Source organism: Pinus tabuliformis, chromosome 9 (assembly GCF_031772625.1).
Source record: "Pinus tabuliformis cultivar Carrire ecotype Pingquan chromosome 9, CPIR1, whole genome shotgun sequence".
NCBI lineage: Eukaryota > Viridiplantae > Streptophyta > Pinopsida > Pinales > Pinaceae > Pinus > Pinus tabuliformis.
In genome coordinates this window covers 426,520,012-426,536,858 of record NC_142307.1, presented here as the reverse complement: position 1 = coordinate 426,536,858, position 16,847 = coordinate 426,520,012, and positions in this window count along the sequence as shown.

Below are 16,847 nucleotides of genomic sequence, written 5' to 3'. Positions count from 1 at the left end.
CATTTTCGTCAGTACATTCTACTATGTAAAACTACGGTAATTTCGGATTGCAACCCTATGATCTACATTTTGACCAAGCAATTGCTAGGGGGCAAGTACTCTAAATGGATCGTTATCCTGCAAGAGTTCGACTTGGAATTTGAGAAATATAAGTCTAAGAAATCTTTAGTTTTTGTGGAGTTAATGTGTGACTTCCCGCGTGCTGACAAAGAAACTATGGCGGAGGAGCCCATTGCGGACAAATCCTTGTTTCTAATCAGCACTTTAGATCCGTGGTATGGGGATATCATCGTTTATCTCCAGACCCAATCCTTTCGGCCAGAAATTTCAAGGTCAGAACATCGGAAAATTTGATTCCAGTCCCAACAATTCAGGATTATTGGAGATACTCTTTATCGCCGTGGGGCGGACTCTATTTTTCGACGTTGCTTAACTCACGAGGACTCTGGACTCTGGAGCATGTGGCGGTCATATGTCTGGGTTTGCCACAGCCCAAAAGATATTGCGTGCTAGCTACTTCTGACCGTCTTTATTTAAAGATTGTATTACGGCGGTCCGACAATGCCACAACTACCAGATTTTTTATCGTAAGATGCGCACTCCACCTGCTCCTCTCCACCCTATAATTGTCGTTGGTCCTTTTGCCAAATGGGGTATCGATTTTATTACATGTAACCCTCACTCGGCCAGGGGGCATGCGTATATCATCCTTGCAGTAGATTATTTTACTAAGTGGGCCGAGGCGATGCCTACATTTGAGGCAGACGGCAAGACAGCTGCAATTTTTGTGTTCAATCATATAATTGCTAGGTTTGGTGTCCCGCAAGCAATAATCACTGATCATGGGTGCCATTTTCGAAACATTATGATGACTGAACTTACAGGCCAGCTTGGTTTACATCACGATAGTTCAACCCCTTATTATCCACAAGCGAATGGTCTGGTTGAATCCATCAACAAAGTTTTAGTTATCATGATCCGACGAATCATTGGGATTCATCGGTCGAATTGGCACAACATGCTATTTTCAGCGCTTTGGGCATACCGAACTTCAGTAAAAACATCAACAGGGTTCACTCCTTTCCAACATGTCTATGGTTTGGAAGCTGTGTTACCCATTGAATGCGAAATCCCGTCACTGCAAATGGCCATCGAGTTACTTCCAGCCACTTCCGAAGAGGAAAAGCGTTTGTTATACTTGGCTCAATTAGATGAGAATCGACGTGATGCTACATTGGCGATCGAGACTCACGCAAAACGAATGAAAGCTCAGTATGATCGAAATGTGACCCCTCGAAATTTTTCGGAAGGAGATCTAGTCTTAGTTTATGATCAAGCTAATGATAAATTAGGCGCTGGAAAATTCGTTCCTATGTGGCATGGTCCCTATGTTGTCAAGCGAAAGCTAGCCAAAGGGGCCTGTGAATTGGTAGACTTTGATGGGGACTCTTTGGGTAAACCCAGAAATGGCCTTTACTTGAAGAGGTATTATGCTTAAAAGAATGGGTATGGAGATTTAGTTAGGATAGTTTTTTCTTTCTAGCTAGTGTGTTTTAGTTTAAACAGTGTGCTTAGCTTAGAGAGTGTTTTTCGTCATTATTCCTGCTTATCTTGGTTTTACTCTTGATATTGCAGATGTCGATGCCTCTCCAAACATACATTGGTTTCGCTGATGGTGCTTGTCGTAATACACGGAACATCTCTTCCGTAGCTTGGGTTATCTATTCGCCCTCTGACGAGTTAGTATCTATGCATGGGGTAAGCCTCGGTCAAACAACGAACAACATTGCCAAGTATAGTGCAGTGATTGAGCTATTGTCTGAATCTATTTCATTTGGGATTCAAAGTTTGATAGTGAGGTTAGATTCTGAACTCGTTGTATTACAGCTTAATAGAGTGTATGCCATTAGAAATCCAGTGTTATTAAGATTATTTTTGGGAGTGCGTCTCTTGGAACGTGAATTTGATTATATTGAATATCAGCATATTCCAAGGTCTTTAAATACATTAGCAGATGCAATTTCTTCTCGAATGTTAAATAGACATTTGCAATAATCATACATGTAAATTTAAAACCATTCCATAACATGATTTACAAGATAAGCCGGTAATAGTGATATATATATATATATATATATATATATATATATATATATATATATATATATATATATAGGAGTGTGTCAAAAAATACATCATCCTCGATCATAGGTTGAAAAACACCTTATGATCGGCAAAAATGATAAGTACAAAAAACAAAAATGTCACATGTGCCCACAATAGGCAATCATTCTATCACTGGTGATGATCTCTATAAGAAACCACTGCACGGGACACCTTGCAAAGGAACCTCCTAAAAGGTCCCGGGACTCCAATCACATAGCGCTGAAGTCGACAAGGAATGTCGTCTATACTGGTCTCAGGAATATCTCCTATCAAGCGCTCGAGATGACCCTCCAACTTGGCCAAAACCTCTGCTGATTCGTCCTGTGGGGCTGGCGCAGGTGCAACTGGTTGCCTCCTCTCGAAAGGCCGGAGAGCGGCTGGTCGCTGTGGACCCACATCTGCATTTTAAAATTTTTACTATCAGTTTTGAGACAATGGAAAAATAAAAAAAATTAAAATAGAAAAAATGTTGAAAAGGATTTTACCTGACTCGTCCCACTGCTCTCCTGGTGGAAGAACCATGTCTGGGTCACCATGAAAATCTATCCCAGCGTAAGGGAAGTCCTGAATAGAAAAGACCTAGTTTTCCAGCCATTGGAAATACTCAGATTTGAATCGAGCAACCTCTGTCCTCTCATCCGAGTGACGGGCCATGACTGCGACCCATCGCATCAGTTTGGGCTCTCGAGGAAGCCCAGCTCCAACAGTAAGGTGCTGTGGGATCAGCATAGGAACCCTCTCCAGGCCAAAACTCATGACCAAAGCCCCATAACCAAAGGTCTTTAGTCGTCCGTTCTTGGCCCTGGTCAGTTGGCCTTTCACATTGGCCAACACAGCATCGCACCAGTTGAAGATGGTGTCTCGAAAGCAATCAACTGCCATACGCATCTGGGATCTGGTGAAAATATGTAATGCGGCAGCTCCGCAAAGTCTGGTGATAGTGAATGCAATCAGCATGAGCTCAGGACAGGATATCATCTTTATGTCTATCCCTTTGTCTCTAGCCTGGCTGTTGCAGTACTCTAGCCGGAGGCTATCGATAGACTGGCCACCTGGCCTAGTCCCGTGCAGAGTCAAGTCTTCGCCTCTCTTAGGCAAACCAGTCAAGAAATATATGTCCGCCAGCTCGATTTCGAGCTGGTGGCCACCGATGAAAAAGCACTGGTCCTGTATGCTCCATCTGTCAACCAGCCACTGTAAGAAATCCACCTGAGCCCTCATGCCAGGAATGGCCCAGAATTTGTACAATCCGCACGCCCTCAAAGCATCAAGTGAAGGCTAATGATTCAACATCCACGTCCTCATGCTCTCGTTCACGCCAATCTAGCATGATGTACTCTCTCCATCAAGTATAAGGATAAATTAAATTGCTAGAAATTATTTTGATTGGTCCATTTTTGAGAATTTTTGGGTTAAAAACCCTTGCGGTGGGGTACGCACCCTCCGGGTTAGACACAGTGCGTGGGACCGCACTTTGTCTACATGGAAGGTGCAGACCCCGAGCTTTTTCCCAATGGAGAAAAATTCGGGGTCTGCAGGCCCGCAATGGTAAACCTGCGGGCCCCCGCGTGCGGGTTATGCGCCTAAAAACCCTCCCAAAAATGAAATAAAGGACTAAAACAAAAAATTAAACGGTTAAAAATGAAGAGTGGGATGATGTGGATTACCTGGAGAAGATGGCGTTCGATTTCGACGGTTGGATTTTCTGCAACCTTCACGGGAAGTTTTCTGAGCAAAAGCACTATTTTCTCACCCAAACTCAAACGGTAAAAATGAATTGACAAAGGCCCTTTTTATAAGTTTTTTGAGTAAATAAATTGCAAATTTGTTTATGTTTCACTTTGAAAAGGTATTTTGCGACATTTTTATCCATTTCAAACAGGTATGAGTAATGTTTGTGTTTTTGTGCAGAATAAAAGATTATTCAGGCGAAATCTATCATTTTCGACGAAAAAACATGTAGAGTCATCTTTAAGCTCTTTTCTTACTCCTAAAACATGAAAAGATCGCCGAGTGTTTCTTTTGAACTCGCTAAAACGGAATTAAAATACGGTCCACTTACAGCTCTTTTCCGACCGTAAAAACATGAAAAGATTGCTAGATTTTTGTCGTTTCAAATTCGATATCGGTCATAAAACGACGTGTCATTGATCGCTTTTTTACTTTTTCAGGTCAAGGGCACTAATGACGAAAAGTACTCCTTGGTCGTAAAAGATCAAGCGGTTCTCTCAAGTATTATTTTATACTTTTTCGGGCTTGGGAGACACAAATTTACGAAAAAGGTCAACCCTGGAGTCTTCTTAAGTTTTTTCAGACTCTCTAAAATTGAAAAATGCCGAGTTTCTCCTATAACTGGACTCGTTAAAATTTCACAGTAAAGGGCCTGTTCAATTACAAACAGGAATGAACCACTCCTTCTTAGGGTTCGAATTTAAACTAAGTTGGACTCATCCGAAGGATGAGCTTATAATCAAGCAAATGTTATCCTCCTCAAGCTTGTTAAAAATAAAGAGGTACTTGCTAGAAATGGTGGGGGAAAAGAGAGAAAAATGAGCCTGTTTGTCATACTTTGTAACCACTCTTGAACACGACACTTTCATTCACCTGGGTTGGGAAATCCTTTGCCTAACCGTTGATGAAACCACATTGAAAGTCTTCAGCCGGTTTCTGGGTATTAACTTTGGGTCAATTGTCACCAAACCATCTGCTGTGTCGTTATGTGTTCAAGAGGTCATTGCTAATAAGCCACTCATCTGCAAAATATCTATCATCCATCTTGACCATCCCTGAGTTAGTCCTTGCAACTAAATTTCTTCAACTTGATCTATGATTTCGTGTTGTGGGCTTGCCTACGACGGATCTCTTTCTATCGACATCGGCTCATTATCTAGAAAGATGATCTAAGAATCGTCAGTACCTTGAGATCTGCATGCCTCAATGGCAGGTTTCTCGCCTTTGACGATAGTTTACATCATTGACTTTCGATCAAAGGATTCCGTGACATGTTCGACATCAACACATTTATTCGCATCTCATGGATTGTACTGGGTACTTTGAGAGGCATTGACATCACTGGTGGTTTCTCTAACACTTGTTAACAGTTTACATCATTGACTGGTAATCAAGTGGTTTCTACCATGTTCGACATCAACACATTCATTCGCATGGATAGAATCATACTGTTTCAGGAAGTAGAAATGAAGACCCTGGATCTAGTTTCCACAATCCAGGCTGCGAGGAATTTTGTATTCATTATATGATGGACTATTCATAAACAGATGGCAGCATCCATACTGTGTCCACATGAGTCTATACTTGTGATGTTTTACAAGATCATTCCTGTATCAAAGCAGTAGTTAGTTTTTCTAGTCAGTTTTGATCTGAGTATGGGAATGCCTACCTCAGCGATGATATGATCTCATATATATATCTTGCATTGAATGTTTTTACAGGTTCCAACCGGGCTCTCCACAAGATGATCCTCGAAATGATAAAGTACTTCACTCTTCCTAAATGATAAGAAATCCTCATCTACTACAAACTTCGCATTTTAGGGGGCAATCTGTTACACAAAAATATCGTCACCATGATTATTTGCAGTCAGTATGGGTCTATCATCACTTGTACTATCCTCCTAAGCAAGTCTCAGACCTCAGCTCTTCAAATCAAGCTTTGTAAATGAGAGAAATACATTAAAAATCAATGTAACTTTGGTTCCGCACTTTCTCTCATGGTCACCTGCGGTCCCGCACCTTCTGTGTACAAAAACTGCGGACTTGCCCGCTCTATCCCTAACGGTGTAGGTGCGGACCCCTGCGAAATTCAAAAGGAACAAGTTTTATCTTAAAAAACTCACTTTGGGTTAATTCTAGAGGTTTCTAGAAGGAATTTTGACGTGGATTGTTCGCTCTGAGGTGGTTCATGCATCCCAAAAGAGAAGGAGCTAATCCCTTGATGAGAGGAGCTATCCCTTTGAAGGAGGGCTTTATCCCTTTGAAGGAGGACCTAGTAACCTCCCTCCATTGCACTATAAATACAGGCATTGGGTTGGTTGCTGGGGAGGTTAGAAGCTGAACATTTTTGAGTGTAAATGCTGGTGAAATCAAGACTTCCTAGTTGAGCTTAAGAGGAGAGATCACACATCTTTTTGGCTTCATTGGGGAGTGAGTGAAACTTGTCAAAGTAGAGGAGACTTCTTGCTGGACCCTGGGAGGAGCTTGTACAGCGTCAAGGTAAAGGTTGTAAAGTTATTCTTCTTTTGAATTAATACAATCAAACTCATTTTTCTCAACAAGTATCTTATGTTATTTGTTTCATGGACTCCTTGACTTTCATGTTAAATATGTTTTATGCAATTGGCTTTTCAGGTGCTATTTAATTTGTTTGCCTTGTTTGTGTTTGCAGATTCGTGAAAAGGAGATCATTTGGATCGAAGGAGCGAGGGCATCCACAAGCTAGCGTTGGACCTAAGGTAGGCCCTAAAAACACTTGTTTGCTATTGTTTATCAAAGCATATTTAGAGAAAGATAGTGTCTGGTTGGCTTGCTTGTCATTAGGTCTTCTTTAGATTCTAGGAAGGTCTATCTTGTCCGCAAGATCGACTTATTCTGTGTGACAGGCTCGTTAAACACTTATGAAGACTATCCGGGCAACTATTTTTGCCTCTTTTTCTAGCTCACTAAACTGAAAAAGATCGACTGAGCATTCTTTTTTGGGACTTTTTTCTCGCTCATAAAATCGAAAAAACCTCAAGTTCCTTCTTCAGGCTCATTAAAAACTTATGAAGAAGCTCCAAGAATTCTTTTTAGGAACTTTTCTCACTCGTTAAATTGAAAAAACCCTGAGTTTTTGTCATTGGGCTCGTTAAACACCTACGACGACAATATGAGCGCTTTCTTTTTTGGGACTATTTCTTGCTCTTAAATTGAAAAATCCCCGAGTTTTTCCCTTCTTTGGGCTCGTTAAATCTACGAAGAAGGAATGAGCAGTTCTTTTACCTCTTTTTCCTCACTCACTAAACTGAAAAAGATACCTCAAGTTTTCTTCATTTGACTCGTTAAAATTCAATGAAGGTCTATTGAGTTTGTCGTCACGTGACTCATTAAAATTTCATGACGAATATCGAGTTTACTCCGTCTCCTCGTACTCATAACAAAATGAGGCAAACATCTATTGAGCATAGGTTTCTCTTTATCCGGACTCAGTAGATTAACTTACAGAAAAGTAACCGTTCCGGGTATACTATTAAACTTTTGTCGCACTTGGTTAAAAACTATGACAAAGGGACCACCTTGGAGTCATTCTTTACGATCTTTTTAGACTCTCAAAATATGAAAAGACCACTGAGTTGTCTTGTTTGGACTCATTAAATTACACAGATGAGGAATAGAGTCGCTCTTTTTACGATCCTTTTCAGACTCTTAAAACATGAAAAGGTCGACGAGTTTTCCTATCTGGACTCATTAAACTAATTAGATAGGGCATAGAGTCTCTCTTTTTACGGTCCTTTTCAGACTCTTTAAACATGAAAAGGTCAATGAGTTTACCCGTCTGGACTTACTAAACTAATCATATGGGGAAAGTGGACAATAAAAATGCATTATGTTTTGTATTATGAAAAGAGTTTTTTGGCAGTAGTCGCTCCCTTGAACATGGCACTCCCTCAGATAAACCTTCCTTATGACGGCCTCTCAATATGAATCTTACCATCCTATGAGTTTAGCCTATATACCCTGATGTTCTTGCATCTCTGTATCCTAACACTCTTTGGTGTTCATGAGTCTAGTGCTACATGGTTAAAACCATTGTCATGCCTTCTATTGTTCAAGGGAAAACCTTTATCTTCTATTTCCTCCATCAAACCATCAAGAATATCCTATCATCATGACCTTTGTTGCTTTGCCCCAATGCTCAAAATATTCCTCAAAAAATAATCATTCTTGTCATGTTTTGTGTCGACTGATGTAGGACACCTTATTTCCTACCTTTTGACAAGTCTCTTCTTATCGATTTCAACACTCTATCTAGGAAGAAGACCCATAAACACTTCAGTGCCTTGGTACTTGCAGACATCACTCGCAGGTCAACTTGTGTTTGGTCAGGGGTTTTCATTATTGGCTCCTGGTTAAATGATTCTACGAGTGTTCAACGACAAAAACATTATTCACACTTGCTAGATTGTACTGTGCATCTTGGAGACCATCACCATTATCGGTGGCCATCCTCGCATCTGTTAACGGTCTCCATTATTGACTGGTAATTAGACGATTTCGTGCATGTTCAACCTCAATGCCTATATTCACATGTATCAATCTATGCTGTTGTGGTGAAGCAGAAATCAAGACCTTGGGTAGAGGCTTGCATCACTCAACCTTGTTTCCTCTCCCAAGTTGTGTTTATTGTTTTTTGGAGATAGCTCATCAAAATGATCCTATTATGACACAGGTTCTGCATTGTGCTTATCGGCGGCCAGCATCGTCATATCTCTTTTCTAAGAAAATCACTCTGACATAGCTACTGAGCATGGGAATGCCTGACTCAGGACATGATTTTAGTTGTTTTATATATATGTGTTATATCAAGTTTCTCGTACTACCCTAAGCTCTGGTCCTCTCTCTCTCTTTTCCAATGAAAAGGATAGTTAAATATAATTCATTTCTGCCATCATCACAGCCTCTGATCTCACACTTTAGGGGGCATCTATTATACAGGAAAATGACCTCCTCATCAGCTCAGAGGAGAAATACATGATGACTGAAGCACTGACCAAGTTCACAGGTCCAGTTGTCAAGCTAATGTTGTCTAAACACTAGAAATCTGCTTTATAAAGCTTCCTAGCAAGGCTAAGGGTATGTTAGTGCCCAACGTAACTCTATATGTTACCTCGGGAAGAGCGTTAGTGAACCCTAATGAGTTTCTATGGGTCAAAGGAATGAGTTGACTGGTAAATATCTCAAGATTCTCTCCTATGTCAGCTCATAAAAGAAGGGAAACATCAGAGCTCGACTTGTTTGGGGGAATTACTAATTCTTAATGGAGTATGCAAATGGGAAAGAGTATAAAGGCATGGAAACATCATTGCTTTTGCCTAATGGAACTCATGAAGGACTTGGCAACCCTATCCTCACATGCTATATATGCAAGGTTAGAGCCATTATGAAAGAGGTCGAACCATTTGAAATGATTTCCTATTTGACTCTCGAGAAGAGTCTCAGACTAAGGCATCGTAAGAGGTTAAGAAGGGGGAGAGAGAGAGGAGCTGGAAGGGTAAGGGAAGGTTGACGCAACTAATGGTTGCAATCACTCTTTCTACATCAATATAGATCTGCAATTGTGTTGTCCACTCTAAGATGTTGGTAGTATAACTTGTTTATATGTTTATTCAATATCCTTAGCATGAGTGGATTAGATATATGCAACTAGATATATTTATACGTTCATGCATTGTTTATCAAGGTTTTATGTTGTGATATTATGCTTGTCTTTTCTATGTGCAGGTTTTGATCTAGAGCTGGCTTAGGGGTCTTCCGCCTAGCTACATTGCGCTCTTCAGCAACACCACACTAAGACTCGAGGTAATAATTCCTTCTCGCTTTGATATCCATTTGTTAAGCATAGATATGCATGCATCTTTGTGATAGTTGCAGCTAATTTGACTGTCTGCCAAGGATCCCGAGAATATCCTTGAGGGTTTCTACATCACCAAACACCCGTGCATTAATCCCTATAGCAATTATGTTGCTTTCTTACTGGAAGGCCATTGATTCTCACCAATTGAATCAGTCACCAAATTATCTAAAGTATTTTGATAGAAGAGGCTTCAAGCCTTATGTAATGATGAATTCACTACAAGTAGAATTAGGTGGTAATACGGTGTTGGTATAAGTTGAAGTTATTGATGGACCATTAGACTATAACCTTCTATTGGGTCGTATGTGAGTTTATGCAATGGTTGTTGTTGTTTTGACATATTTCAGAATGATTTATTTCCCTCATGTTATCAATCTGTAATTTAATAAGGTTGGGAAACAATTGCAGAGGTAACCACAAAACCATTTTGGGAGTTGGGAATCTAGCCCTTCCAACCCTAGAGAGGGATCTCTCTATCTGATTTAGCTATGTTTTTCTGAATAATGTTAGGCTAGCTATTAGGTTCAGGTTTTGGACTTTAGAATTGAGTTGGGTTGAAACAAGGAAGATAAGCCATTTGGAAATGGAGTCACAAGTTGATTTCAATCAAAATATGTTCTTCCGGCAACCCTACTGGGCAAGATAGGCACCTTTGCTGGATTCTTAAGGTTGAGGTGTGATTTAGAAGAGAAGACAAGGGAATCAAATTATACCAGAGTAGTTAAGAATTCTAATACTAATCATCAAGTAGAAAACATTGAGATTATTACTAAGCCGGAAGCAGAGTGTATTTTGCAACAAATTATGTTCTTTTACTTCTTTAGAATAATCCAGAATCAATGAATAACATATGAAAAATAGTGAACACAAAAATACAAAGGTAAATGCACTTCACCAACATGAGTGACACGAGAATCCTGTAATTGCTGCAACTGTATTAATGAAGTTTGATCAAAGGAGGCTCCATGAGCAACTTTACATCAATGAGTCCTTCTTCTAAAAAAAGTTCCAACCCATAATGCTTCAAAGTTTGAAGTATGTATAGGTGAGTATTTACAAAATATCTTGAGTAACAGAAATATCTAATAACTAATCCCATTTTTTTTTCATTCTTACATATAATAGGAATTCAAAATTATCACTAAAGTGACCGAATTCCTCTTCAAAATATCAAAGGATAGGTTCAATGAACCTAAAACTAAATGCAGAAAAAACAGGGGCTGCATTTATTAAACCAAAACTATTTTAAAACACTAGATATATGATACTTAATGCTAATACATTCACCTAATACATCCTATTACATGCCTCCATCTCTTAACTACTTCAGATTCCACCTTTTCTTTCAAAAAAATTGAAATCTGGACAATGACTAGGTTGACTATCATGTCATTTTTCCATTTAAAACTGTAAAAATGGGTCTCCAAGTTACCCTCATAACTTTCAAACTGTATGACCTATGTAAAACAAGAAGGATTTTATTGTATATGAATATGTTTTTGAGATAAATCTCCATTTTGTAAAAATTATTCTCCAGTTCTTCATAATCTTCTCTGCAAAAAGATGACTAAAACAAGAAATTGCGTAGTCATAACAATAGGTTGTGAAGATGTGAATGAATCTCTCACTTTGTAATGCTTGTGTAACATCTGAGGTAAGTTATTGTACTTTGGCATATTAGGAACACAAACCTCCTCCAGTTTCCCAAGATTTAGCTCTGGTTTCCTACAAAACAGTTTTCAAAATGATGACCCAAATAGAGAAATGTCTGATATTTTTGCACATTCAAAGTGCAATCAAGGTTAAAATTGTATGCTAACTACCTTCAAGGAACATAACTCTACTGCAGCTGGTATTTTTTCCTCCACAACATCCTTTTTTTTTCCACAGAAAAAGCTTGAACCCTCTATTAATAAAAATAGTTGGTTACATAGCAAATGCATAGCATTACAGGAAGACTCATTCTTTGCCTTGAAGAAGGAAAAAGAAAGAAGTCTCAGCTGGTTGATAATCAAAAAACCAGCGCAAACCCCTTCACCCGGATGGCAAAGAGCCAGCACGTCAATCCCAAATGGATGACAGGAAGAAGGATTGCAAATTGTGAAAACCGCTCACCAAAAAAACACCAGAGGCAGGGCAGACGACCCGACCAGCAAACACACACTGCCCAGTGATGTAGAGACTGAGGGTCCGTGTATAGAAAGGAGAAAACAGCTTCCAAGAGAGAATCCTACGTAGACACGATAAGGATTCTAGAGAACAGGTCGAAACGAGCCTCCTTTTACAAGGAAAGCAGCCCGAAAGACCTGAGAAAGATCAACGAACAGTAAAAAGAAATACAATTGAATCAAAACAAATATATACATAGAGGACGAACCACCCCATTCTCCTCCTCCAAAATAGTCCATGACCCCATGTCTTGATCAACACCTTCTTTGGAGAGGCGATCAGCTTCAGAATTTCTTTCCCTGAAGATGTGGCTAAGGGAAATCTCTGTGAAAAGGTTTTTTAGTCGTGTTGCTTCTCTAAGCAGGGGAGACAAGATGAAATTTCTGCATAATTGTGTCCCATTGAACCATCTCACTGTATTCATAGAATCCCCAAAAATCTGAACTTCTTGCACGTTCCTCAGGACAAGCCAGCAAAGAAGAAGGTGGAGGGCTTTCAACTCAGCAAAATTATTGGAGCCTTGGCCTAGGCCGACCGAAGCCTTAACAGTCTTTTCCTTTGAAAAATGAATTATTAAACCAGCCCCACATCAACCATTAATGTCTGAGGCCCCGTCATAATAAGCCCACGAGATTGAAAATCTTATTGTTTCTTGCCGGACCAACATGGGAGAAGAAGTAGCCTGCAGAACAGGGATACTATCGTAGATAGCAGCTCCTTCTACAGCCAATCTTTCAATCGGGAAGACGGAGTCCTTGAAAATGACCTGATTCCTGGCAAGCCACTTCCCCCACGTTATGAGAAGCGGAATGGATCTTTCTCTGTCATTTGATGCTTCTTTCCACCACTTCTACCAAGCTTCCAAAATCCCTTGCCCTTCCCACCTATAAGGGATTTTAAGTAACCTTAACATTTTGGACCACAAACTAGAATTGAAAGGGCAGAATAGGAACAGGTGATGAGCAGATTCGATGCTATCTTTATAGAGAGGACACCATCCAGGACCGATCCTACCTCGTCTTTGGAGAAAATCCCAAGAAGGGACTTTCTGGAGCAGGACACACCAAAAGAAGAGTTTGGTTTTCAGAGGACCTTTTAACTTCCATAGAGGCTTAGCCCACCAAGCCGGATTTTCCCACCCTTTTTGGTCCATCATCCATTTGTACCCCATCTTTGGAGAGTAGAGGCCATTCTGAGCAAAGACCCACCGGAGTTCATCTGGAGTGTCTGAGAGCCTGACTGAAGATTTGAGGAGGTATTTCCTGTATGAATCCCATTCCTCCAGCCATTCTTCATCCAATTGTAAATCTATTCCTTACATCCACCCTTGGCTCCATATGGAGGAAGCCCAGGGATTGGCCACCTGATTTAATGTGTAATGTCCCTTCTCTTTTAAAACTGCAACCAACCCCTGAGATAGAGAGAACCATTCAGAACACCCAATCCAAGGGTCTCTACCCAATCTTATTTGAGAGCCATCTCCCACACTCCAAGCTAGACCCTTCTCAATAATATTGACAGAGGATACCACAGCTTTCCAAACCACCGAGGAGTGTTTGCAGGTCTTTATTGGCAATCTAATCCAATCTATCGTTGATAGAGGGTCAATGTATTTTCTTTTTGAAATAGAAGTCCACAGGTTGTCAAAGGAAATGAGCCTCCAGGCGAGTTTTGCTGCTAAATATTGGGAGAAGCATTGAAGATTTTTTATCCCCCAACCTCCCCACTCTTTGGGATGAGCCACTTTATCCCAGGCGATCCATGGGGTGACCTTCTCTGTCTTGGACCCCGCCCACAGAAACCTGCTACAAAGTTGTCAATTGAGGATAAGATTCCTTTGGGAACCCAAGTCAGGCTAGCCCAATAGACTGGAACTGCCATAAGCACATATTTTATTAACACAAGCCTTCCTGCCCTGGAAAGCCATCTAAAACTCCAGTGTTTCAGCTTGGATTTGATTCTTGAGAGGATCCAGTTCCAATCTTTGTTCCTGTAGTTATCAGGTTCCTCCACAACATCCTTATGACACCAAGTTAGATTAAAAAAAAAAACATCAAAAACCCTTACCATTTTATGTGAAAAATCCATATTGCAGCTCTCAAGGCAAGGTATTTCAAGTGGTTGTCTGAAAATTGCAAATGTCGCTAAAAAATAATTAGCAGCTACCTCAGCCAAAATGTCAAGTCTGCTTCCTCTCCCTCCAGTCTTTGCTTGCTTAATATTTCTCAGTTTCTCTCTGGTCTTCTTGAGTTTTTTTCTTCATCATTCTTATCCTTGATTTAAGGCTCAGATTTCTAGCATAGTAATGCCTTGTTAGGTTTCTCTGGAGGTTAATGTCTCTATTGGCCTTGTGCAATAGCTTCTCTAAATGGTCATTCACTCTTTCTAGCCAGTACTCTTTATCCTCTTCAAGGTCTACCCATATCTCATTTTCAATGGCAAGTTGTGCTTGAGGTAAAGGCATGTCCTTAGTGCTTTGTTATTTCTTGGTCATTTCTTTGGTCCTTGTTCTCTGAGGCTTTGTTTCAGGGACATCGGCCTCTTCTAGATTAATCACCTATTTCTCTTTGTCTTTAGCACCAAGTGATGGTAATTTGGGCATTTTTTCATGTTCTTTTTGTGTTTGTGCCTCCCTAACTGTGTGTTGTAATTCTTTGTTTTCTTGTTGTAGAAAGGCGATGGTGTAATGAGCCTTGCCTAATATTTCCTATAACTCAGCAATCTTAAGGTATTTTTCATCTTGTTTTTTGGACTGCCCTTCTTCAAATTTAACTTCTTGACCTTCATCCCCAATCTCTTGATCTTCATACTACTGTGTCAAAGTTCTTTCAGAAGAACTGATATCTTGCTTGGGAATGTCTTCTTCTGCCACTTCCTTGGAGGTGCCCGTTCTTCTTGATCTTTGTGGAACCTTGATCTTCTCAAAAACTGCAACTTGCTTTTCCCTTTGGAGTTCACTTGCTTTTCTTGCCCGTGATCTAGTGATTATCCTTTGTCCTGCAAGCTCTTCAACTGAATCATCTTTCTCTGGTGTGCCTTGTGATGCCTCAGGTGTAGGTTTTTGCTCTTGAATCTTTGACATGTTAGACTCATTTATGAAATTTGATGTTGCTAAGAAGTCCTCCCAAGTGCTACGTCTCTTTTCTATCTCCTTCAAAACCATAAGGTTTATGAGGGAAAAGTGAAACAAGCTGGCATCATGCTTCCCTCCTCTTGTTTGCACCTTTTATGTCATCTTACCCAAACTTTTAAACAAATAGAAAGGCATGTTAAGGCTCTTTCTCCTAGTGGAATTCATAAGAAACCTGATATGGTATTGACAGAACCTATTGAATATACCCTCACAGGTAAAGTACCTTCGGATTTCCTTTAGAAGCTTGTCATATCGGTTCAAGAGGTAGTTTCTTCGGAAAAACATTCCATAATTATTTATGTGTTGAGGTTTGAGGAAGGTTTTGTACAAAGTAGAGTCAAGATCCATGTTTTTAAACCAACAATCTCCTGTCAATGGGTGTCAATAGCCAAAGCAATAGTCTCCTCTAATATTTCAAACTCAATGTTTCCCACCTTTACCATGTTTCCTTTGAGATTCTGTGCAAATTGTTCTGCCACTTGGGAATGAAAACCATGAATCTGACATTTATTGCAAAACTCTGTACACCCTACTTGTTCAAAGGCTGACCAAATGGTTGGGTCACTTGTCAACATTTCTATGCTTCTAGGTTCTACTATGATTGGTTTTGTTGTTATTCTTTTCTTTCTTTTTGAAGTAGACATCTTACTTGGTGGGCTTTGTCACTGTTTTGAATCTTGAGGTGGAATATATGAGAAATATTGAGCATACACTGATCAATTAACTAAGGAATTGTAATATCAGGCATAATGAACAAAAATGAGGGTAGAAAAGTGTAACTAGGGGCATGTTTGGCATGAATTGTTTAAGACAAGTTTGATTGATTGTCAATGGATCAAGATTTGTTTAACAAAGTTGATCATGCAAACAAGGGTTATACAAAAGTAAGGGCAACTACACTTTTCTTTACTTTAAACAAGAAATTTGTGAAAAGCAAAGGGCATAGTAGATATTTAGGAGACATATAAGAAGGTTTGGTCATACACAGGTGGAATCGAACAAGAAATATAAGTGTAAATTTGAATTTCTCATATGTTCTGTCTTTTCCTAGTCATTACGCATTCATATTCAATAATTTTGATGGTTTTCATATAAGGAGGGCATTCTAGAAGAAAATAAAACATTGGTTTTGAAGGGAAAAACCTGTGGATGGTGAGGTGTTCAAAAACTTGAGAAAATTTTGTTGAGGAGGTGCCAAGATGTCGGGGAAACTTTGCGTAGTCCTTTGCGTAGTCAGGGTTTGTGTAGGCAGCAACGAAGAGTGCTTGAAACTGTGAAAAATTTTATCGCTTTCCTTACTGTGATGCGCTGCTTGATTTATTCTTTGGGAAATGAGGGGTGTGGAGTTAATTTGGGAAAGGAAATGAGGGGGAAAAGTATGTAAGCAGAGTGATTTGATGGGCAATAATGAGGGGAGATGGAATGAGTGAATAGGATGAGTAAAGTGAAAGGGGAGGGAAATCTTTGATGAAGGGATAGTACAAAGAAAAGTCTTAAGCCAAATTATTACAATATATACAATTCAATTAATCATAAACCTGATCAATTGCCTTAAGGCGCACTTAGACTAGCATGCCTTTTCATTTATTTCCTAAATCAGTAAATCATGATTAAAGAGTGCGATTACTGCTCATTTTTATCTGAAGGCTTAATCATGATTACAGAGTATAGTTAGCCTCTTTTATTCCAATTAGTCTTCTTTTCAAAGTGGCATTTAGAACAAGTTGCACACTTATTTCTTTACAAAAAC